Source organism: Bos taurus, chromosome 4 (genome assembly GCF_002263795.3).
Source record: "Bos taurus isolate L1 Dominette 01449 registration number 42190680 breed Hereford chromosome 4, ARS-UCD2.0, whole genome shotgun sequence".
Taxonomy (NCBI): domain Eukaryota; kingdom Metazoa; phylum Chordata; class Mammalia; order Artiodactyla; family Bovidae; genus Bos; species Bos taurus.
In genome coordinates, this window is record NC_037331.1 from 81,446,796 (window position 1) to 81,470,507 (window position 23,712).

The 23,712-nt window shown below is 40.9% G+C and overlaps 1 protein-coding gene and 1 long non-coding RNA gene across 3 annotated transcripts in view; one reads left to right on the forward strand and one right to left on the reverse strand.

Annotated features, from left to right (window-relative positions):
* POU6F2 (POU class 6 homeobox 2) overlaps positions 1 to 23,712 on the reverse strand; it is a 389,312-nt gene that overhangs the window by 75,924 nt on the left and 289,676 nt on the right. The window lies entirely within an intron of this gene.
* LOC112446410 (uncharacterized) overlaps positions 13,209 to 23,712 on the forward strand; it is a 29,676-nt gene continuing 19,172 nt past the window's right edge. Inside the window, exon 1 of the long non-coding RNA XR_003034397.2 lies at positions 13,209 to 13,307. This is a non-coding gene — a long non-coding RNA (uncharacterized lncRNA). The remainder of the gene's footprint in view (positions 13,308 to 23,712) is intronic.

Here is a 23,712-nt window from a genome sequence, read left to right on the forward strand (position 1 = left end):
ACTGAAATTACGAAGCTGTGAGTTCAGAGATTTCTTAAAAAGGTAAATAGGGTCTAGGTGAGTGTATATAATCTTCCTAAAGACATAAACTGGGTTAATAAAAGGAAATCAGGAATGGAATCAACTGATTATGAGAATCCATTTCATAATTGGGTCATATTTCTGTTTAAATTGGAACAGGGTCCTGGTCCCCTGCAATCATGCAAATATCCCGAGGAAGAGAAACACCTGAATATACAAAATCAGCCTTTTGTAGCCTATAATGAAGACCTTACTGGGGTTCTCTTGAAAGTAGCTTTGGATGGGCTGGTGAGAAGTGACTCAAGGTGAAATGCCACTTGCTTAGTTAGGGAAGGCAAACAGAGAGTCCACCATGTTCATAAAGACAGGAGAGATGGGAGCACAGTTTGCTGATCATGTTTTTCCTACGTTATTTATGTGCCATGGGCTCCCACATCTGAAGGGTGAGTAACTGGAAGACATATGACTGTCCCCCCTAAATATTGCACAAAGCTTCTACCAGAAACCCCAGAGTACAGTAGAGGTCTGAAAATGAGTAGAATTTCTGATGGACCTGGCAACATGAAGCAGGATTTGGGGATCTGTTGTGAAATCCATCTTACTCAAGACATTTCTAAATATCTCAGTGAAGGGAGTCCAAGTAGGGAGACTTCTGGAAATCAAACAGTAAGAGTCAGGACTTCAGTAATGTCTAATTGTTTGTCTCTGCACAGACAGTTATCATAGAGGCAGATACATGCAAAACTGATCATCAAAAATATTACGTAAAAGAGGGTTCAATTTAGTAATAATGAAGCAGTTTGTTTTTTAGTGCCAGCATCTAGCACTCTCACACTCACAGTGTTCTTATTTTACTGTAATTTAAAAATCCCCTGCAATGTGCAATACAAGCAGTGCTGAGCTAAGAACAGAGGTGTGAAGCAGAGAGTACCCCTCATTAGATTAGCAGAATCGTGTACATCCAGATACCAGAGACGCAAAAAGATTCCTGCTGAAGATGACTTTACACCTCTGAGACTATTTCCCGTATAACATAGTATATGCCAGATGTTTAACTTAATCGCACAGCACACTGAAAAATAGATTCTATTATCCTTGAAGTTAAATGACTTGTCCAAGGGATATGAAAGCAACTGCAATTAGAATGTGGGTCTCACTGACTCCAGGGATGATGCTGCCTTCTTTGAGTATAACAAATAAAAAAAAGAGTTTTGTAGACCAGGTTTATATAGCACAAATTAAATGGAGCTCTGAAAATATTCAGTGGGAGCATCAATGCTCCTCATGTGAATAATATGGCAATTTTTTCTGAGTTATCTATATTTCTTCAATTGGGTTGGGATGAATAGATCATTTCTAAATAAAACAGGAGAGCATAAAAAAATGAAATGAATGGGCTCAATCCCAGTTGAAGCAAGAAGAGTGAAATACATTTCCCTGCTTGAAAGAAAACGATTCATCTATTTGAGGTTCTATAAATGCCCTCTTTTAGAAAGTCATACAGCTCTGTCTAGAAGGGCATTTTCCCTTGAAATGACGGGGGCTTTCATTTTGTGAAGGAATATCCTTTCATGCACTGACCCAAGTGAATAGTTTGCTCTGCAAACCAAAGAAGTTGGTATTGGTGATACAAAGGGGAGGCAAGATGGTAGAATCAGGAGGAGAAACCAGCCTTGCATTTCTGTTGTTGTTTAAACATTTTTTTTCCCCCAAAGATAAAAGGAGAGTAATAGTAACCATTGTGGGAAATAGCAGAGATTGTAAGCTGTCTGGCTCCATTGCAGGATTAAAGTGACTGGGCAGACTTTTACCTGAAGAGCATTTAGTGATGGGTGATGCAAAATAAAGAAGATAATTTATGCATGTTCCTTGACAACTAGGTTAGGAGGGATGGATTTAAGGAACGGAGCTGAAATGATACTGAAAGTAAGTAGGTACAGAGTGATCAGGGATGGTTGTTTAAGGGGCAGAAGGAGAAAGTGGTGACATCACTTTCAAAATGGGACACTGGCTATAAAGCCAAGAGTATTATAAAGCCAAGAGGGGAGTGATTTTTGGAGGAAGAGTAGGGGGTCAAAGGGCATGTTCACCCCAGGAGAGATTTTAGTGACCATGATTCCATATGAAATATGGTTCTAGCTGCAACCGTGGCCTGCCTCCAGAGAAATCCCAACAGGATATTGTGTATTTCCATGAAGTGATGCACAGCTTCAAAAACTCATCTTGTTCAAAACAAAACTCAGTTTCACCTTCTAGAGCCCCTCTTCCTCAGTCCCTGCATGATTCTTCTCTGACTTCTTGCTTTCCTCACCTCTAAGGTTCAGTTCAGTTCAGTCGCTCGGTCGTGTCCGACTAATTGCGACCCCATGAATTGCAGCACCCCAGGCCTCCCTGTCCATCACCAACTCCGGAGTTCACTCAGACTCACGTCCATCGAGTCAGTGATGCCATCCAGCCATCTCATCCTCTGTCGTCCCCTTCCCCTCTTGCCCCCAATCCCTCCAGCATCAGAGTCTTTTCCAATGAGTCAACTCTTTGCATGAGGTGGCCAAAGTACTGCATTTTCAGCTTTAGCATCATTCCTTCCAAAGAAATCCCAGGGCTGATCTCCTTCAGAATGGACTGGTTGGATCTCCTTGCAGTCCAAGGGACTCTCAAGAGTCTTCTCCAACACCACAGTTCAAAAGCATCAATTCTTCGGTGCTCAGCTTTCTTCACAGTCCAACTCTCACATCCATACATGACCACTGGAAAAACCATAACCTTGACTAGACGGACCTTTGTTGGCAAAGTAATGTCTCTGCTTTTGAACATGCTATCTAGGTTGGTCATAACTTTCCTTCCAAGGAGGAAGCGTCTGTTAAATTTCATGGCTGCAGTCACCATCCACAGTGATTTTGGAGCCCCCCAAAATAAAGTCTGAAACTGTTTCCACTGTTTCCCCATCTATTTCCCACGAAGTGATGGGACCAGATGCCATGATCTTCGTTTTCTGAATGTTGAGTTTTAAGCCAACTTTTCACTCTTCTCTTTCACCTTTATCAAGAGGCTTTTTAGTTTCCTCTTCACTTTCTGCCATAAGGGTGGTGTCATCTGCATATCTGAGGTTATTGATATTTCTCCCAGCAATCTTGATTCCAGCTTGTGCTTCTTCCAGCCCAGCGTTTCTCATGATGTACTCTGCATATAAGTTAAATAAGCAGGGTGACAATATACAGCCTTGACATACTCCTTTTCCTATTTGGAACCAGTCTGTTGTTCCATGTCCAGTTCTAACTGTTGCTTCCTGACCTGCATACAGGTTTCTCAAGAGGCAGGTCAGGTGGTCTGGTATTCCCATCTCTTTCAGAATTTTCCACAGTTTATTGTGATCCACACAGTCAAAGTTTTTGGCATGTCAATAAAACAGAGATAGATGCTAAGGTTCAATCTAAGGTTCAATCAATGACTAAATCTTATCATCTAGACTCTGAAGACTGTCCACTTCTCCTCCTCCTTATCACTGCTGTGGCCTAGTTAAGGTCCCCAACTCTTCTCATTTGGATAATGGCATGATCACCCTCCTGGCCCTGTCTTTAGTACTTTCTATGTTTAATTATTCTTCCCCACCAGAGAAAACCTTGAATAACTACATAATTCAGTCACAGTGTGAACATCAGACATTCCTCTGATCACATGTCTTGTCAAGAATGATTTATTTAAGTCTTGATACTTTTGAACTGTGGTGTTGGAGAAGACTCTTGAGAGTCCCTTGGACTACAAGGAGAGCAAACCAGTCCATCATAAAGGAAATCAGCCCTGAATATTCATTGGAAGGACTGATGCTGAAGCTAAAACTCCAGTACTTTAGCCACCTGATGTGAAGAACTGACTCATTTGAAAAGATCCTGATTCTGGGAAAGATTGAAGGCAGGAGAAGGGGACGACAGAGGATGAGATGGTTGGATGGCATCACCGAGTTAATGGACATGAGTTTGACTAAGCTCTGGGAGTTGGTGATGGACAGGGAAGCCTGGTGTGTCACAGTCCATGGGACTGCAAAGAGTTGGACATAACTGAGCGACTGAACTGAATTATCAGAAATGATCTAATAAGGATCTCATACTGGTCCTCCTAGAATGTGAAGCGTTCCTGCCACATTTCTTTCTTTCTTTCTTTTTTTTGGTCATATTGTATGGCACACAGGATCTTAGTTCCCCAACCAAGGATTGAACCTGTGTCGTCTACACTGGAAGCACAAAGTCTTAGCCATTGGACCACCAGGGAAGTCCTTCTGCCATTTTTTTAAGGACCCAAGTTGAAACAAGGATAACCCATAGTCCATTGGAGAAGTGTCTTAAAGTTGGAGAAACAAGGGATCTTACATGTGAGCAGTGGACAGGCTAATTTTTAAGAAATGGAAAGTGAAGTCCAAGGATGGCAACAGATTTTCAGGACAGACTGTGAAAGGCAGAGTCAAGATGTGCTTACACTGAAGCAGGATCCTCCATGACCCACCTCCCAGAGTAATGGAAATAAAAGAAAAAATAAACAAATGGGACCTAATTGAACTAAAAGCTTTTGCACAAGGAAGGAAACTATAAGCAAGGTGAAAAGACAGCCTTCAGAATGGGAGAAAATAACAGCAAACAAAGCAACTGACAAAGAATTAATCTCAAAAATATACAAGCAGCTCCTGCAGCTCAATTCCAGAAAAATAAACGACCCAGTCAAAAAATGGGCCAAAGAACCAAACAGACATTTCTCCAAAGAAGACACAGATGGCTAACAGACACACGGAAAGGTGCTCAACATCACTCATTATCAGAGAAATGCAAATCAAAACCACAATGAGGTACCATCTCACGCCAGTCAAAATGGCTGCTATCCAAAAGTCTACAAACAATAAATGCTGGAGAGGGTGCAGAGAAAAAGAAACCCTCTTACACTGTTGGTGGGAATGCAAACTAGTACAGCCACTATGGAGAACAGTGTAGAGATTCCTTAAAAAACTGGAAATAGAACTGCCATATGACCCAGCAATCCCACTGCTGGGCATACACACCGAGGAAACCAGAATGGAAAGAGACATGTGTACCCCAATGTTCATTGTAGCACTGTTTACAATAGCTAGGGCATGGAAGCAACCTAGATGTCCATTGATAGATGAATGGACAAGAAAGCTGTGGTACATAGGCACAGTGGAATATTACTCAGCTATTAAAAAGAATGCATTTTAATCAGTCACCCTGCTTATTTAACTTCTATGCAGAGTACATCATGAGAAATGCTGGGCTGGAAGAAGCACAAGCTGGAATCAAGATTGCTGGGAGAAATATCAATAACCTCAGATATGCAGATGACACCACCCTTATGGCAGAAAGTGAAGAGGAACTAAAAAGCCTCTTGATGAAAGTGAAAGAGGCAAGTGAAAAAGTTGGCTTAAAGCTCAACATTCAGAAAATGAAGATCATGGCATCTGGTCCAATCACTTCATGGGAAATAGATGGGGAAACAGTGGAAACAGTTTCAGACTTTATTTTGGGGGGCTCCAAAATCACTGCGGATGGTGACTGCAGCCATGAAATTAACAGACGCTTACTCCTTGGAAGGAAAGTTATGACCAACCTAGATAGCATATTTCAATATAGAGACATTAGTTTGCCAACAAAGGTCCATCTAGTCAAGGTTATGGTTTTTCCAGTGGTCATGTATGGATGTGAGAGTTGGACTGTGAAGAAAGCTGAGCACCGAAGAATTGATGCTTTTGAACTGTGGTGTTGGAGAAGACTCTTGAGAGTCCCTTGGACTGCAAAGAGATCCAATCAGTCCATTCTAAAGGAGATCAGTCCTGGGTGTTCATTGGAAGGACTGATGCTGAAGCTGAAACTCCAATACTTTGGCCACCTCATGCGAAGAGCTGATTCATTGGAAAAGACCCTGATGCTGGGAGGGGTTGCAGGCAGGAGGAGAAGGGGATGACAGAGGATGAGATGGCTGGATGGCATCACCAACTCGTTGGACATGAGTTTGAGTGAACTCCAGGAGTTGGTGATGGACAGGGAGGCCTGGCGTGCTGTGATTCATGGGGTCGCAAAGAGTTGGACACGACTGAGTGACTGAACTGAACTGACTGAATGAGGTGGATGAAACTGGAACCCATTATACAGAGTGAAGTCAGAAAGAAAAACACCAATACAGTATACTAACGCGTATATATGGAATTTAGAAAGATGGTAACAATGACCCTATACGCGAGATAGCAAAAGAGACACAGATGTAAAGAACAGTCTTTTGGACTCTGTGGGAGAAGGTGAAGGTGGAATGATTTGAGAGGGTAGCACTGAAACGTGTATTTTATCATATATGAAGCAGATCGCCGGTCCAGGTTCAATGCATGAGACAGGTGCTCAGGGCTGGTGCACTGGGATAACCCTGGGGACGGGATGGGGAGGGAGGTGGGAGGGGGGTTCTGGATGGGGAACACATGTGCATCTGTGGCTGATTCATGTCAATGTTTGGCAAAAACCACTATAATAATTAATTTTAAAAAATGTGCTGTCTTCTGCCTCTCTGGGTTCATGCTCTTCCATGCCACACCATGGCACACCATATCACTTTACAGCATGTATGCCACACCATGGCACATCAGGCCATCAACATGAGCTGATCATTGCTCAAGTTTCAGGAAGGTTGTCTTGATCTGTAGACGGGTTGGGAGGTGCCTGGGGGAAGCACAGGGTCAGGGAGCCTGGGAAAAAGATCCAGAGCTCTTACAGAGAGTAGAAGTAAGCGCTGAAACCTAGAGTGTGGCAGTAAGGAGAGAAAGAAGGGAATGAACTTGAGAAAGAGAACATGACTTTGTACCCATAATACCCTGTTGTTGCTCAAAGATGTTTCTGGAACAGAGATTGTCTTGAAACACATTCTCATCATTATGAGAAGTGACTGTCTTCCAAGGTATAATGAGTAAGCCACTCATGAGGTGCCAGCAACCGTGGGTCAGAGGACTGACTCCACAAACTCACTTATATCATTGGACCAATGAGTGAAACAATATATCTTGAGGGACTCAGATTGCTCCAGGAGTTGGTGATGGACAGGGAGGCCTGGCGTGCTGCAATTCATGGGATCGCAGAGAGTCGGACACGACTGAGCGACTGAACTGACTGACTGAACTGACTACATTTCATGTGGGCTTCTTCAGTGGCTCAGTGGTAAAGAATCTGCCTGCAATGCAGGAGATGCAGGTTCGATCCCTGGGTCTGGAAGATGCCGGGGAGGAAAGCATGGCAACCCATTCCAGTATTCTTGCCTGGAAAATCCCATGGACAGAGGAGCCTGGTGGACGACAGTCCATGTGGTCACAGAGAGTTAGACATGACTGAAGTAACTTAGCATGCATGGATGCACTACATCTCATGTAAGGTTCAGGTACTAGGCGGACTAGAGAAAAATAAAGTTTCAGTCCCAAACCATGTATCTCTTCATCTGCCAAACTAAGGCAGGCATCCAACAGCACCCCGTTTTTTAGAACACACCACTGAATGGATTAATAGTGGAGGGCTGCTATGATGTGTGTGTGTGTTAGTTGCTCAGTTGTGCCCAACTCTTTGCAATCCCATGGACCGCAGCCCACCAGGCTTCACTATCCAGGGGATTTTCTAGGCAAGGATACTGAAGTGGTTTGCTATTTCCCTCTCTAGGGGATCTTCCTGACCCAGGGATTGAACCTAGGTCTCCTGCACTGCAGGCAGACTCTTTACTGACTGAGCTACCAGGGAAGCCTGGCTTCTATGATACTATATAGCAAATACATCAATTTACAGTCTATTTAATGAGAGAATTGAGTTAATAACACAAGCTACAGTTTAGTGAGGGCATATAGCAGGAAACATGCTAAGTGGGTTTTTTTTCTCTTTCAAATGAAAAAGCCTTAAGAGAGAGGTATTATTATAGCTTCATTTTACAGATGAGGAAACTGAGGCTCAGAGAGTTTAAGTAGCCTGCTCCAAGGTCACACAACTAGTGAGTGGCAGAGTAGAATCTAAATTTAGAGTAGTCATGATGATGTCCTACTGCCAACCTGAAAAGGAGGTAGACAGAGTCTGAGGTCAGAGAAAAGTAGCTATGAAATATTCCCCCTCCCAATAAATTACTCTCTCTGCCAAAAGGAGCTTTCCTACTCTGTTGGTGGAAATGTCAGTTGGTGTAGCCACTATAGAAAACTGTATGGAGGGTCCTCAAAAACTATAAATAGAGTTACCATTTGAGCCAGCAATCCAAATCCTGGACATATATCCTGACAAAGAGCCCATTTATCTCACCATCTTGGTAAAGCTCAAGGTGAGGACTAAGCAAGAGGCCAAGCAGAAGAAGCACCATTTGGCTAGCTCATGGGGGAGTCCCATTGGGAGGTCCCAGAGGCTAGAAGGGATGGGGCAGGACTCCAAGGGCATCAAAGACTTGAGGGGCATGGCCTAGATGAAGGTTGAATTTCCTCACCCTCCTGCTTATCACCTGAGTAAGGGCTGGAGAGTAAATGAAAATAGCCATCCTCTGGAGAAAAATATTTATTCATTTAATGGCTGAAACAAAATGCCATCTCTGTTGTGATAACAAAAGATTTCAAGTGCCTTACTGTCGTTTCTCAATACACTCGTGGTCTGACTCCTGGGTCATAGGGTGCAACAGTCCATGTAATCCCCTGAATGGAAAAAAATTAGGCTCCAAGTACCAAATGGACACTCACGACATAATATCAGGTAAAACAAGCATATTCTTCCTTCCCCCCACCTTCCCAAACCTCCCCAAATGTTAGAGAAATAGGGAGAAATTCCAGTCATTTCTCATTACTGTGAAGGTCAGCCTGGCTGGGAAAATTGTTTCTGCTTTACAATTCCCCAAACTGTAGAAAGCAGTTAGACTTCTGGACAAAAACTAATGTTGCATTCAAAGGGAAAAGAGGCTGAGACGGCATTGCTGCAGTAATAAGAGAATTTTTTACTCTTTCCACTTCCCCGTGAACCTAATCAACTGTGACATGAGAAAATATACTGGACTCACCCAGCCAGAATCAGAGTGCCACCTGAAAATGTCCTCAATATTCCACTGTTTGGGACTTTACAATGATCCTTCCGACATCAATTTTGTGCATGTACATCAAAATGCCATTAGAAATGCCTACCCGTTGCTCTGTTCACAGGCCTGCCCTGGGCCTCCCATCCCAGTCTCCCAGTCAGGAAGCCCGGGCTGGGCCAATGGTTTCTTTTACTCATCTGAAAGCATTTGCTTAGATGAAAAGTTGTGTTGGGGGAAACAGGAGCTCTAAAGATCTCTATGCTGACCTCTCCCTCGAAGCACTCTCGAGGTTCATTAGGTGGGGACCTGAATTTGAAGGGATTAAGAATCTGCCTTGAGACTTCCCTGGTGGTCTAGTGGTTAGGATTCTGAGATTCCAGTGCAGAGGGCAGGGGTTTGATCCCTTGTCAGGGAACTCAGATGCTGCAAGGCTCTCAGCACAGCTAAAAGAAAGTCTCCAGCCACTGACACACACACACACACACACACACACACACAAAGGCCTTAAACTGTTAATGAGGATTTGTTGATTTACTGAGTTCCGAGGCTTTCTCCCAGACTTAGATCATTGGTCAGCATCCCCCAGGGGACTGGAGTTCAGAAAAAAAGCGAACTTAAATGAGTGTATGCACAGAAGCCTTTGAATAATCCGAGCAGTTGATTAATCCTAGCATACTGTTCCTGAATAATCCTAGCAGCTGTCACTCACATGGCTGCTATACAGCCCGTGGAGGTGGAGAGGCACACAGATCACTCTTCACTCTGCTTCCTGTCACATGTGTGTGTGTGTTTTCTGGGTTCATCCACAAACACATCAACATACAAAAATGACGTGCAGCGGTTTTTGACAAGTGCCTGGCATGTGTAATGAAATTCTTGACGACACTTTTATTACTTTTCAGTTTTGTAAAGTTGAACAAATCTGATGTGACTCTTCACAAGTGGCATTATCATCTTTTCCCTTTGCCCTAATATTTACAGGAAATAATACAAGTGTTTGACATATAAATCCAGCATTTGACTGACTTTAATAACCATGTGATCAATAAGAAGTGATATTTTTATAGTCCAAGTTCAATATTTAAAGGGTCACGGGTGGTGAGTCTTCATCAAAGCAATAAGGCTAGATTTTTTTTCAGAATCTCTTACTTCTTTTCTAAAAAAAACTCTTTCGAGTGAGTACAACTAAGAGTTAAGATTAAGAAGTTGGCCACATTACAAAGGATGTGGGCATTACAGGGGTACAGACACTTTTGCTTTCTCAACGACTTGATTTTTGGATACTAAGAAATTCAACATGATGAACATAGATAGAAACTAGATAGAAAATCAATGAATGTAAATCTGGGAGCTTATTTTTTATTCGATACGAACACCAATTCCCTGCCTCTTTGTAAAATTATTGCTTCTCCAGTAAACTCACAGTTAGCTCGGACTGGGTAGTCAGGTCTCCGTCTCCTGTGTGCTGTGTTCTAGAGTAATTTCTGAAGGTAAGTACCAAAATTTTCCCCCATTGCCCCATTCTCCCCCATTGCATACTCTTCCTAAGCTGATGGGTATTCAGAGTGCAATAAACACTAATAATCTTGATGGCTGGGCTACAACACATGACCACGACTCTTGGTGCTTGGAGTACAAGAGCATGTTTGAGTTGTTGGTTGAGACTGATCAGTCTCAGAGGTCAGCACATCATATTTCTAGTAGCACTCTCAACCTGTAGAAACCACTCAGTCTCCTGGCATCAGAAGGATTTATTTCCCATTTTCTTTGGGCTTCTCTCTCCTTTCCTCTAATCTCATCAGCATCATACTAGCATCACATCTACTAATAATATAACACTCACCACATATATCAGACATTTTTCTAAGAGCTTTGCAGATACCAATTTAATTTCCATGGCAAACTTATGAGGTTTATACTTTTAGTTGCATTTTAAAAGAAGTAAACTGAAGCAAAAAGGGTTAAACAATAGGCCTACAATCACGCAGCTACTAAGTGAGGGAGTCAAAATTCCAACCCAGGCAGGCCGGCTTCAGTTTCCTCTCTCAACTGTATAATATACTGAATCTTATTATCTTTATTTAAGGGGATTACTATCATTATTATCATTAAAGTATTATCCTATAGCCAGGTTTGGCAGACTACTTCTCATGGGCCAAATCTGGTCCACAGCTTGTTTTTTTTTTTTTTACAGCCCACCAGCTAATACGGTTTTTACAGATGAATATTTGCACTTGCTTTGATGATGACAATGACTAATTTTGAATTTTAATAAACTGAAACGTTATCCTCCTTGATGGCTAATTTTATGTGTCAACTTGACTAGGCCAGATATTTGGTCAAACAGTATTCTGGATATTTCCAAAACAGGGAATTGTCTTGCCTGTAAATCTTTGAATTCAAATTGGATGGAAATCAGCTCTTGCAGACTTCAGACTTCTCAGCCTCCATAACCACATGAGTCAATTCCTTATAATAAATAATAAATCTCTCATTTTTCTCTTTGCGTTGACCCTTGAACAACACAATGTGGAGGTCGGCAGTTGAAAATCCACTTATCAGTCCTCTGTATCCTTGGTTCTGTATCTGTGCATTCAGACAACCAAGGATTGTGTAGTACTGTGTTTATGCATTCATGTATTTATTGAAAAAAATCTATGCCTCAGTGGGCCTGTGAAATTCAAACCTCTGTTGTTCAAGGGTTAGCTGTACATATGTAATATAGACATATGTGCATATCTATGTATGTATCTATCTAATCTCCACATATGTATGTGCATTAAAACTACTGGTTCTGTTTCTCTCCAGAACCCGGGCTAATACACTCCCCCTACCAAGAAAAGAATTCCATTCTCCTCATTAGTAACTGGTATAACAAAAAGTTCTACTCAGTTACTATTAATATATTTCAAACTTCATCAATAAGGAATTCATGGAAATTTGTTCTCTCTTGTTATATAAGTACATAAAGAATATTCTAAATGTGGTCTCAACCCATAAAGCCCTAATTATTCATTATTTGACTCTTTACAAAAAATGTTTCCCAACTCCTGCACTATGGCAATGAGCCTGTGGTTGAATCTGAACTATCTAGTTTGACTGATTGTCCATCTTGATTGAGTGTTTGGCAGAATTATCAGTGGAATCACATGACAGAGTAACCATAGTGTATCCAACACAATTCTGCCTTGGCTGGTGTTGGGCAAGGTCAGAGCTGGCTCAAGAAGAAAATCTATAGGAGATGTGAAAACTGGTGAACTGGCTCTGAGCAGAACAGTGAGGGCTTGTAATGCTCTGGGTTTCTCCCAGAATGAATTTTAAGAACCACTTCTTAGAGTCTGGCTTCTTTTGCCCTGATAAACTCAGGAACATCCTGGATCCTAAAGACTTCATGGGTAGGAAAAGTCTTTTTACCCCTGAACAAGTCCATACTCTGGAGAATTGTACCCCTTTGCCCTTTAGGAAATTCATGTAATTTATGAGAAAGAGACAGCATTGTTCAGGGCTCTTCTGAAAGGAAAAAACAAAAACAAAACTAGAACCAATAGGATAAGGAATTGATTTATGTGAATACAGAGGCTGCTAAGTCCAAAGTTTGCAGGGTGGGCTGGCAGGCTGGCGATCTAGGGTGGGCTTGAACAGCTGATGTGGAAGTTCAAGTCTGAAGGCAGTTTGCTGTAGAATTCTCTCTTGTTCAAGGAAGGTCAGCTTTTTGTTCCATTCGGACCTTCAGCTGATTGAATGTAGCCCACCTACATTATGGAGGGTAAACTGCTTTACTCAAAGTCCACTGATTTAAATGTAAATCTCATCCCAAAACATCCACATAGAAACATGCAGAACAATGTTTGAATACATCTGAGCATCATGGTGGAGTCTAACTGACACATAAAATCATCCATCTCAGGGAATAATTTAGATGGCAGGGGAAGCAGTGGGGAGTGGGCAAAGGGTAGTGGTATTCATTTGCAGCAAAACAGAAATCATCTAAGTGAATAACTTCTACTGATGTTCCAGTATCCAACCCACACACTTACTATGTCTTCCTCTGGCTCTTCTTACCCTCATAGATACTATTAGAACTTTAGAGCCCTGTTCAAGTTCTACCACCTCCAGGAAGTCCTCCTGGACATTCCAGTCCTCAGCTGGCTCTTCTTTGGGTCTCTGAGAGCACTTGCTGTCCGCCCACACAGTTGGATCCTTCATTGTGTTTTCTTATATTGCATGTAAGTCCTGCCTTCTGGGAACATCCTTGTGATTGATACCAACATAATGACCCAAAGTCATCAGGAAGTTGCAGTTATGTTCCCTTTCACACGCGCTGGGCAATTCACACCCCTGTGACTGTCCAACTCAACCATCTGTCAAATCTTTGAGATACTTTACAAGGATCTTGGAGGATAATATGAGATAATGTTTGTAAAAGTACTCTGTCAACCACAAAGTATGAAACAAATAGAAGAATTTTATTATGATGATATTCTGTTTAAGAAGGCAGGAGATGGGAGTAAAAGGCTTTTAAATGATTTACATTTTACAAGTTTTATAGTTCTACTCTAAAAGCTTTAACCCTTCACTCTTCTGGGAAAATTCAGCTATCAAGAGGTACTCATTTCTTTGAGGGTCCAAAGGTTAACAATGGATAGCCAAGATTTCCCTGTGCTAGGGACTTCCCTGGTGGCCCAGTGGCTAAGACTCCATGCTCCCTATGTAGGGGGCCTTGGTTGGCTCCTGGGTTCCTGGAAGGGAACTAGATCCCACATGCTGCAACTAAGACCTGCCACAGGCACATAAAAAAATAAATGCTCAAAAAAGATTTTCCTGTGTTATCCCGATATCCTTCTATTCTGTGTTTTTGAAAGTACATGCTTTCTCAGATTTTAAAATTACATTTATTTGCATGGCATGGGTGGGTATCTATTAGATAAATAGCTTGCCAGCTTCATTATATATTCAAATATTTAAATTTAAAGATTCAAATTTCATTGTATCAGGATCTTCTAATTCATCATCCTTATAAAATAAATTTCTATCAGATAAGAGTTTGGCATGAGTGACTAGAACCTGAAAGCCTCCTTGTGATTCTCAAAATGTTGCCCCTCTCCTGGTCTCCATTTCTATCTTTGGGGGTGAAGATGAGCCCTCAAACTTCTTACTTCTGGAAAAACCCCACCTCTCTGCCCCTGGGTTTTCAAAGCTCCCACCATCATCTGCCTTGGAAGTCACCAGGAGTAAGCCATCCTGTATCCTTATTTGTTTCAGTTACCCAGGAAACCCAAGAATCCCAGCTAGTCATCATCTGGACAATCTCCTCATATGGCACTGCAGAGCCCATATCTCTCACCTTTTCTGTTTCTGACACCCTTTCTTCCACTGCGGTCCTTCATCAGCCAAACTGTCTATCTCCTCAGTGTCTTCTTGGAAGGCTCTGTGAGGCTTTTGCACTAGCAGACATCCAGCTTTCCCCTAAGGACACTGCTTCCCTGAAGACCTTGTATGTGCTGGCTGTTATCTTGCCACCTCTGGGCCTGGAGGTGGGTGGTGTCAGGCCACTCTGCCTCCCATCTCCTCGAAAACCCCAGCTTTGAAGCTCATGCCTTGACTGTCCCACTTGCTACTCTTTAAGTCACCCTACCTCATTCCTTCAAACTATTATTCCTGGACCTTTGTTACACGTTATGGAATTAAAACTGCATCTCTGTGTGTGTGTGTATAATTTTTATATCTTCTGATACCCTGGCCTCGTAGTGTTTGACTTACTCTCCTCTAATGAGCATGTTCTTTTTCTGAAGATCATACTCTATGATTGTCAACAACAGCAACTTTTCCATCATCTCAGTTACAAGCATCTCATTTCTAGCTTCTCTCTCATATGATTATTTAATTGATTTATTTAATAATTTATTATTAAAATTATTATTATAAAATTATAATTTTATAATTATATAAAATTATATAAAATATAAAAATATTATTATAAAATTATTTAATAATTTAAAATGAGATTATTTAATCTCATAAGATTAAAGAGCTATTGCAAACTTTAATAGCTCTTTAATCTTCCTGGAATCCATAATCCATGAATCCTATCACTGTTCTACTACCCCTTACCTCCCCAATTTGAGTCCTTCCTTCTTCACAGAGCTTAGATTTCATAATCAAACTCTCTACCTACTCTGTGCTGGTGTCCACAGAACTGAACCTGGTTGGAGAAAACCTCACAACTGTACTGACTGGCCTCACTTAAATACAAAACTATGAACCTCAAGTAGACAGACCCTAGGTACCACCTAGCGACCGTATGACATTTCCCCATCAGATCACTCTACCACTCCCTAAAAGGACTGCTTTCTATCTTCTTGTTTCTACTCAACCCTCCAGCACCTGCCTTCCCATTCTTATCCTCAGCTGTTGCTCTTGATCTTTCAGTTTAGTCAGTTCCGTTCAGTCGCTCAGGCGTGTCCGACTCTTTGTGACTCCATGGACTGCAGCACCCCAGGCTTCCCTATCTATCACTAACTCCCCAAACTTGCTCAAACTCATGTCCATTGAGTTGGTGATACCATCCAACCCTCTTATCCTCTGTTGCCCCCTTCTCCTCCTGCTTTCAATCTTTCCTAGCATCAGGGTCTTTTCCAATGAGTCAATTCTTCACATTAGGTGGCTAAAGTATTGGAGCTTCAGATTCAGCATCAGTCCTTTCAATGAATATTCAGGACTGACTTCCTTTAGGATGGACTGATTAGATCTCCTTGCAGTCCAAGGGACTCTCAAGAGTCTTCCCCAACACCACGGTTCAAAAGCATCAATTCTTTGGCACTCAGCTTTCTTTATGGTCCAACTCTCACATCCATCCATACATGACCACTGGAAAAACCATAGCTTTGACTAGATACACCTCTGTCAGTAAAGTAATATCTCTGCTTTTTATTATGCTGTCTAGGTTTGTCATAGCTTTTCTTACTTCACTGAGAAAAAAAGAATCAATCAGGAGAGAACTTGTACACCTTCTTCTTCCTGCATATACCCACCCAGAGTATCTATGTCTGTGTTTTACCTACCTGTGTTTTGTCTCTAAGAGTGAGCATGCTAAGCTCCTTTCCAAAGACCCCACGAATGCTTCTGATTTTGCTCTCTAAGCAGTCATGCCCAGAAAGGAGGAGCTTGCCAAAGGTCCTGGTAAACTTGTTCTTCAACCCATATATGCATTGGAATCAATGCTCTCACTTCTTCTTCTCCCCACTCCCCTTTTCCTCAGAAAGTTATTGGCTTTCAATAGAAAATAAAAGGGCATTGTCTAAGTGTATGCTCTCTAAATTTTGGTCTAAACTGGAAACTTCAAGATGTATTAGGTTGGCCAATACAAAGTTCGTTTGTTTTTTTTCATACTATTTTATGGAAAAACCTGAACAAACTCTTCAGCTAACCCAATATTTTAGTGGAAGGTGTTTTTTGAACAACTTAAAAGATTTCTTCCTGGAGAAGGAAATGGCAACCCATTCCAGTATTCTTGCCTGGTGAATCCATGGACAGAGGAGCCTGGCAGGCTACAGTTCATGGGGTCACAAAGAATCAGACAAAACTGAGTGACTAAGCACAAAGATAAGATTATAATTTTGTTTGGATTTACTTTAAATAGCAGCTCCATATTGCCAGACAAGGGCCAGCGAAAACTGCTGTAGATTTTTAGGCTGAGTGAACTGAGTTACACTCTCAGACCTCGTCACTGGGTGTTGGCAACAAAAGGGAATCTTGTCACTTGTCCTCTGTGGACAGGTGCTCTGTCCACTGGCAGCATGTGAAGGACATGCTGTCCCCAGGTGACACTTGTTGCGGGCTCTTCCTTATTGTCTGACCCACTTGGTCCTTTTTTTAAAAAATTTTATTGGAATGTAGATGTTTTACAAAGTTGTGTTAGTTTCTATCATATAGCAAAGTGAGTCAGCTATATGTATACATATATCTCCTCTTTTTCTGGATTTCCTTCCCATTAAGTCACCACAGAGCATTAAGTCAGAGTTCCTTGTGCTGTATAGCATGTTCTCATTAGTTATCTATTTTATATATAGTAGTGTATATATTGGAGAAGGCAATGGCACCCCACTCCAGTACTCTTGCCTGGAAAATCCCATGGACAGAGGAGCCTGGTAGGCTGCAGTCCATGGGGTCGCTGAGGGTCAGACACGACTGAGCAACTTCACTTTCACTTTTCACTTTCATGCATTGGAGAAGGAAATGGCAACCCACTCCAGTGTTCTTTCCTGGAGAATCCCAGGGATGGGGGAGCCTGGTGGGCTGCCGTCTATGGGGTCACGAAGAGTCAGACACGACTGAAGCGACTTAGCAGCAGCAGTGTATATATGGGCTTCCCACATGGCGCTAGTGGTAAAGAACCTGCCTGCCAACACAGGAGACATAAGAGATGTGGCTTCAATCCCTGGGTCAGGAAGATCCCATGGAGGAGGGCATGACAGCTTACTCCAATATTCTTGCCTGGAGAATCCCGTGGACAGAGGAGCCTGGCCACCTACAGCCCATTGGGTTGGACACGACTGAAGCGACATAGTATGCAATGTATATATGTCGATCCCAATCTCTCAATTCCTCCCACTCCCCTACCCTTGGTATCCATACATCTGTTCTCTATGTCTGTGTCTCTATTTCTGCTTTGTAAATAAGACTGTCTATAGCATTTTTTTTTAGATTCCAGATATATGCATTAATAAACAACACTTGTTTTTCTCTTTCTGACTTATTTCACTTTGTATGACAGTCTCTAGGTCCTTCCATGTCTCTACAAATGACCTAATTTTGTTCCTTTTTTATGGCTGAGTAATACTGCATTGTATACATGGACCATATCTGCTTTATCCATTCCTCTGTTGATGGACTTTTAGGCTGCTTCCATGTCCTGGCTATTGTAAATAGTGCTGTGATGAACACTGGGGTGTATACATCTTTTTGAATTATGATTTTCTCTGGGCATATGCCCAGTAGTGGGCTCTCTGGGTCACATGGTAGCACTATTTTTAGTTTTTAAAGGAACTTCCATACTGTTTTCCATAGTGGCCGTAATAATTTTCATTCCCACCAACAGTGCAAGGGGGTTAGTGCAGATAACTTCAGGTCTTCCCTAACACCAGAGCTCAAACAACTGTGGATGTTCTTTCTTCAGACCCCAGAACTTACAATTTCCCATGGCCTTTTCAAACCATGTGAGTGGGGTGCAAGTTGTAGAGAAACACGTCTTTTCACGCTGTTTCCGGGTTTGCATAATAAGTTACATAAAAAGGGAAAGAATAAGCTTTATAATGTTTTTTGAACTGTCATTGGATGTTTTCCACTATCTTCAGAAAATAGGTACATGTCACCAGGTGGTTCAGAGGTTAAAGTGTCTGCTTCCAACGTGGGAGACCCGGGTTTGGGAAGATCCCGTGGAGAAGGAAATGGCACCCCACTCCAGTGTTCTTGCCTGGAGAATCCCATGGATAGAGGAGCCTGGTAGGCTACAGTCCACGGGGTCGCAAAGAGTCGGACAAGACTGAGCGATTTCTCTTTCACTTTCACTACCACATTAGGAAGAGAATAAGTTAAATAAAAATTTTCAGCAGTAAGCCTGGAGGCTATCATCTTGTCACTCAGTAATCTGCTTCTGAAAAATCCCCAAATGCATTGTAGTAGGTCTGCAAGGTTTCAACTTTCTGGATCACATACCATACACAGTACACCCAAAAGAAACAGTCAAACTGACAGACTCTAATTTACAAACTGAAAAGTGAATCTTCTATTGTTTTTGAAGGTAAAAATGACAATCTTGCCTCTTCTCTTGAAAACTTACCTATAATTATGCTCTGTGAAAACAACCTACTTGCGGCACACAACATTTGAGTTTTGAAAACTACTGTTGATTAATTCATTCCTATTTTTCATCAGTAGGTCAAGGAGTCTGCTTTTCAGAGCTCACACCCACAGTTATGCAGCAAATTTTGCTTCATAGGACAAATCAGAGCTGAACATAGGGAAATCAGCACATACAAACAGTAAGTTTTACAGTGAGGGCTTCCTCAGGTTAAAATCTTTGGATTCTTTGTGGGATGTTTGTTCATATTGAATTTCTAAGTTCTCTCTGGTCAAGAGAAAAATCCAGACTCTCTCTACCCCTCAGACTCCTCTTACATTTCAGAAATACTGATGGGTCAGATTTGGTCAGGCTCTTGTGCTTACGTGGAATGCAGACTTGGATACCTTAGCAGGGTCTCCAAAGGCAATATTGTGGTCATGAGAATGGACCTGTGAGTGGCCACTGAACTCAACCAGCAGAGAGTGAGAAAGGAAAAGAACTGAGATTCACTGGTGACTTTTACCTCCTAGGTGCTGAAAGGTGCTTTATCTGTATTATTTAATCAAATAAGTCTCATACAAGACAAACGGGCACACCACGTAATATTTTATAGTTGCAGAAAGTCTCAGAATGTTTATATGTGATTTCAGTTTCTTCTTTCTATTTTATGGAGGGACACTTTTACTTTTTATTTTATTATCTATTTTTTGGCCTCACCACAAAGGATCTTAGTTCCAGGATCAGGGATTGAACCTGTGCCCCTTGCAGTAGAAGGGTGGAATCTTAACACTGGGCTGCCCAGGAAATCTCTTTTCTCTTTCTACTTTAAACCATATGCCTTAAATTTACAGAAATTGTTTACATTTGATGCTTCTTTTTTATTTGTTTTCATTACTGTGTGTGACTTGTACCTCATCTTTCTTTCTCTATAGGAATACATTCAGTATACAGGTATACTTTGTTTCATTGTGCATTGCTGATATTGTTTTTTTGTTTGTTTTTTTTTTTTTTTTAACAAACTGAATGTTTGTGGCGACCCAGTGTCAAGCAAATCTATCTGTGCCAATTTTTCCCAGCAGCATCTACTCACTTTGCATCTGTGTATCACATTTTGGTGATTTCCACAGTATTTGAAATTTTTCATTATTATTATATTTCTCATGGTGATCTCTGATCAGTCATGTTACTTCTATGACTCACTGAAGGCTCAGACGATGGTTAGCATTTTTAGTAATATTTAATTAAGGTATGTACATTGACTTTTTAGACATATTCTATTACACACAAGAGACTATAGTATAGTATAAATATAACTTTTATATGCACTGGGAAACCAAAAAAATTGTGTGACTTGCTTTATTGAGATATTTGCTTTCTGTGCTGGTCTAGAACCAAACCCACAATATCTCCAAGGTATGTCTGTATTCATTAGAAAATCTTTGCATAATTCTATGGGATTAATATTAAGAAAATCTTAATTAATAGGTAACTACATTGTGTATAGTATCTCAAAAGGGACATTTTCCTTTGGTTAATATTTCACATGTACTTTAACAGTAGGAAGATATTATCTGGAAATGCAATTTTGAGCAAGGATGTTAAGTAACCCCTTGAAAAGTACCTGAACACTTCACTGCAAACAAACGTTGCATGTAAAATATAAAAATCCTCTGTGTTGCATTTGGAATCTGATAAATATTTATTATCAATGTTGTTTGCTTTTAATCTGTTCAGGATATCATTTCTCCAGCTTCTTAGTAGTTAAACAAAAATGCCATTTACATTACAATATTGCTTGCCAACAATCTCATTTTCTGGTTTAGTCAGCAACCTTCCATGCTTGATTAGTCTTTAATTATACAAATACCTACATATTAAAAAAAGTTTTCTTTTTTCCATACTTTGAGCATGTAATTATTTTCTCTTGCATGCAATAACCTTTAATTTTAGGATTAAGCAACTGATTCTTTTTAGTATGGATGGGCCTTTTCAAGTGTTAAAGCAAATTTAGTTACTGTGTTATGAGAAAAATTAACTTTGGGAAACCTCTCATCAGCGCTTTGACAGCACTCTGATCAGCTGTTACAGAAACTACTGGGAACATGGAAAAACAAAACAAGATTTCATTCCTGTAGCTTTTTTCCTGCTTCTCTCTGTCTCTGGTCTAGGAAAGAGCTAATTCAAGCAACTGAAATTTACAATATGCCTATATTCCTATTTCCATAAATTAGGGCTGAGAGCACATGTTATACATAAAAATATTTTAATATAGAAGCTTTTTAAAGTTTTAGTAGGGAAAACCACAAACTGTAAACTTTTATAATCCAGGATTTCTTTTTTTATAATAAATTCACAAATTTTTAAAAAATATGGGAAAATCTTGTTGGGTTAGATACTGTTTCTCTCTACTTGCCATGCCTAGTACTTGGGGCCAATGAGAAGGTCAAACATCAATGAGACTTTCTAAAACCAAACAGTATAGATGGGGAAAATCCTTTACATACTGAATGACACATTGCTGGGCTCTTATTCCATATTAGGTTCCCTCTCTCTCCTTTCATACCAAACCCAGGAAAAAAATTATCTCTTTCCTCATGGGAGTCATCTCCAGGAGCAAACCAGTCTGAGAAGTTCACAACATTCAAATGGCCATATTGTTATTGCATTTTTACTACTGGCATATAACTGCTTTATAATGTATTAGTTTCCTCTGTACAACAAAGTGAATCAGTTATATGCATACATTTATCCCCTCCCTCCTACTCCCTCCCCCCATCCCACCTCTCTAGGTCAGCACAGAAGACTGAGTTGAGCTATCTGTGCTATGCAGCAGCTTCCCACTGGCTGTCTCAAATAGCCACATTAAATATGGTCCATTCTCTAGGTTTCATATTAGGTATGAAGGACACAGGCAAATAAGATGCACAGATGCATTAAACCAAGCCTCATGCAGTTAGACTTTCGCCTGTGTTTAAAGCACTGCCAAGAAGATAATTTAACTTTCCTCTGTCATCTATTCCAAAGCTTAAGTCAGCTGGTGATGAAAGCATATTCTTCTCATACCCAGTTTTTATACAGAAGTACATTTCCTTTTTGTCTTTTTCTCAGTGTTGGCCACAAAAATCTCAGAGTTGGACAGGACCATCAAGTTCACCTACCTAAATGCAATGATATTCTGATTCCCTATTCTCTGTATTTAATATATAATTTTTTCTCTTTGGAAAATTTTTATAATGATGTGTTTGAAAAGGATTTTTTCCCCATGTATTAGGTTATGCATTAGGGCTTCCCTGGTAGCTCAACTGTTAAAGAATCTACCTACAATGCAGAAAACCTGGGTTTGATCCCTGGGTTGGGAAGATCCTCTGGGGGAGGGCATGGCAACCCACTCAAGTATTCTTGCCTGGAGAATTCCATGGACAGAGGAGCCTGTTGGGCTACAGTCCATGGGGTCTCAAAGAGTCAGACAAGACTGAGAGATTAAAACAGGTTATGCCTTCAATGGGACTTTATATGAGGTGACATCCTTCAAATCTGAAAATTTTTCTTGAAATTTTTTGATATTTCATCTCTATTTTTATTTGTTCAGTTGGTTAGAATTTGGATTTCCTCTTCTCCCCCTGATATTCCCTCACTGTGTTTACTGATTTGTTCTTTCTTTCCCCCAATTCTCTGTCCTTTTGTTCTACATTCAGAGCGATTTTCTTGATTTTTGAAACTGTCTATTGAAATTCAAACTTACGCTTTAATTGTTTTAACTGTTATCTACATGATTGTTTTCTAGATGTTACTTGGATGTAGCATCTATTATGTGTTTTGTATTATAGACACATTGTCTTCTCTATGAATATTCTCTAGGATACTAATTTTGAAGTTTTTATAAAGTTTTCCTCCTTTCTGTGTTGTCTCTATTTCCTATGAACTTCTTTTCTCCCACTCTGTTTTGGTTTGGTTTCTGAGTTCAGGCAAAGGCATTTCTGAAATACTGAGTCATTTTGTGGTGTCCTTTCATAAAGAAGAATACGGCAGATACCTAGCTGTATTTTTGGAGATATTTATAACTGAGTCTTTGCTCTCTGATTAGCCATGTAGTTTCTCCCAAGTAGAATCCATGGATTACCTGGGTGGGGTATGAAGTAGGGAGGTGGTGAGATGCCTGCACATTTGAACACCTGTGTATAAATCTGAGTGGCCCAATAAGGCCAGGTCCCATCATTCAGGATGCAGACTTTCCCTCAGTGACCCGCTCATCAGTAAGGGCTTCACTGCTACATACAATCATGTCTGTGTCTCCATGTCTGGACTGGCTCTCAGTCAGTTTCTCATGTATTAAGCTGCTCAAGAGATAGTTGACTGTCTGCTTGAATTGGGAAAGGAGCTAAGGATCTCAAGGTCCATCATATAGTCATTAACCAATCCTCCTGTTTTTCCCAACATTCTCTTCCACCCTCATCTTTCATAGCCACTGCTGTCTCCAACCCCCAAGACTGTTGAGTGCTCCAGAGCTGTCTTGCTTCTCATCATATGTCTCTTTCAGGTCCTTGGTATTTAGATTTTTCTGCTTAATTAACTCCTTCAGCTGCTTTTCCAAAAGTTTATTGACACTACTTGTCCACTGTTGTCTTTTCTCCATTTCTCTTTGCCCTTTAGATTTATAAAATTGCAAACTGTTTTCCTTTGGTGTCATTTTAGTGGGAGAGTACGGAGATAAATGTATTCAGTGTATTCCATCTGCCCCAATTGAAGAGGAGGTCCTCCCCCCCTTTTTTTTCTTTGTGAGAATTGGAAAG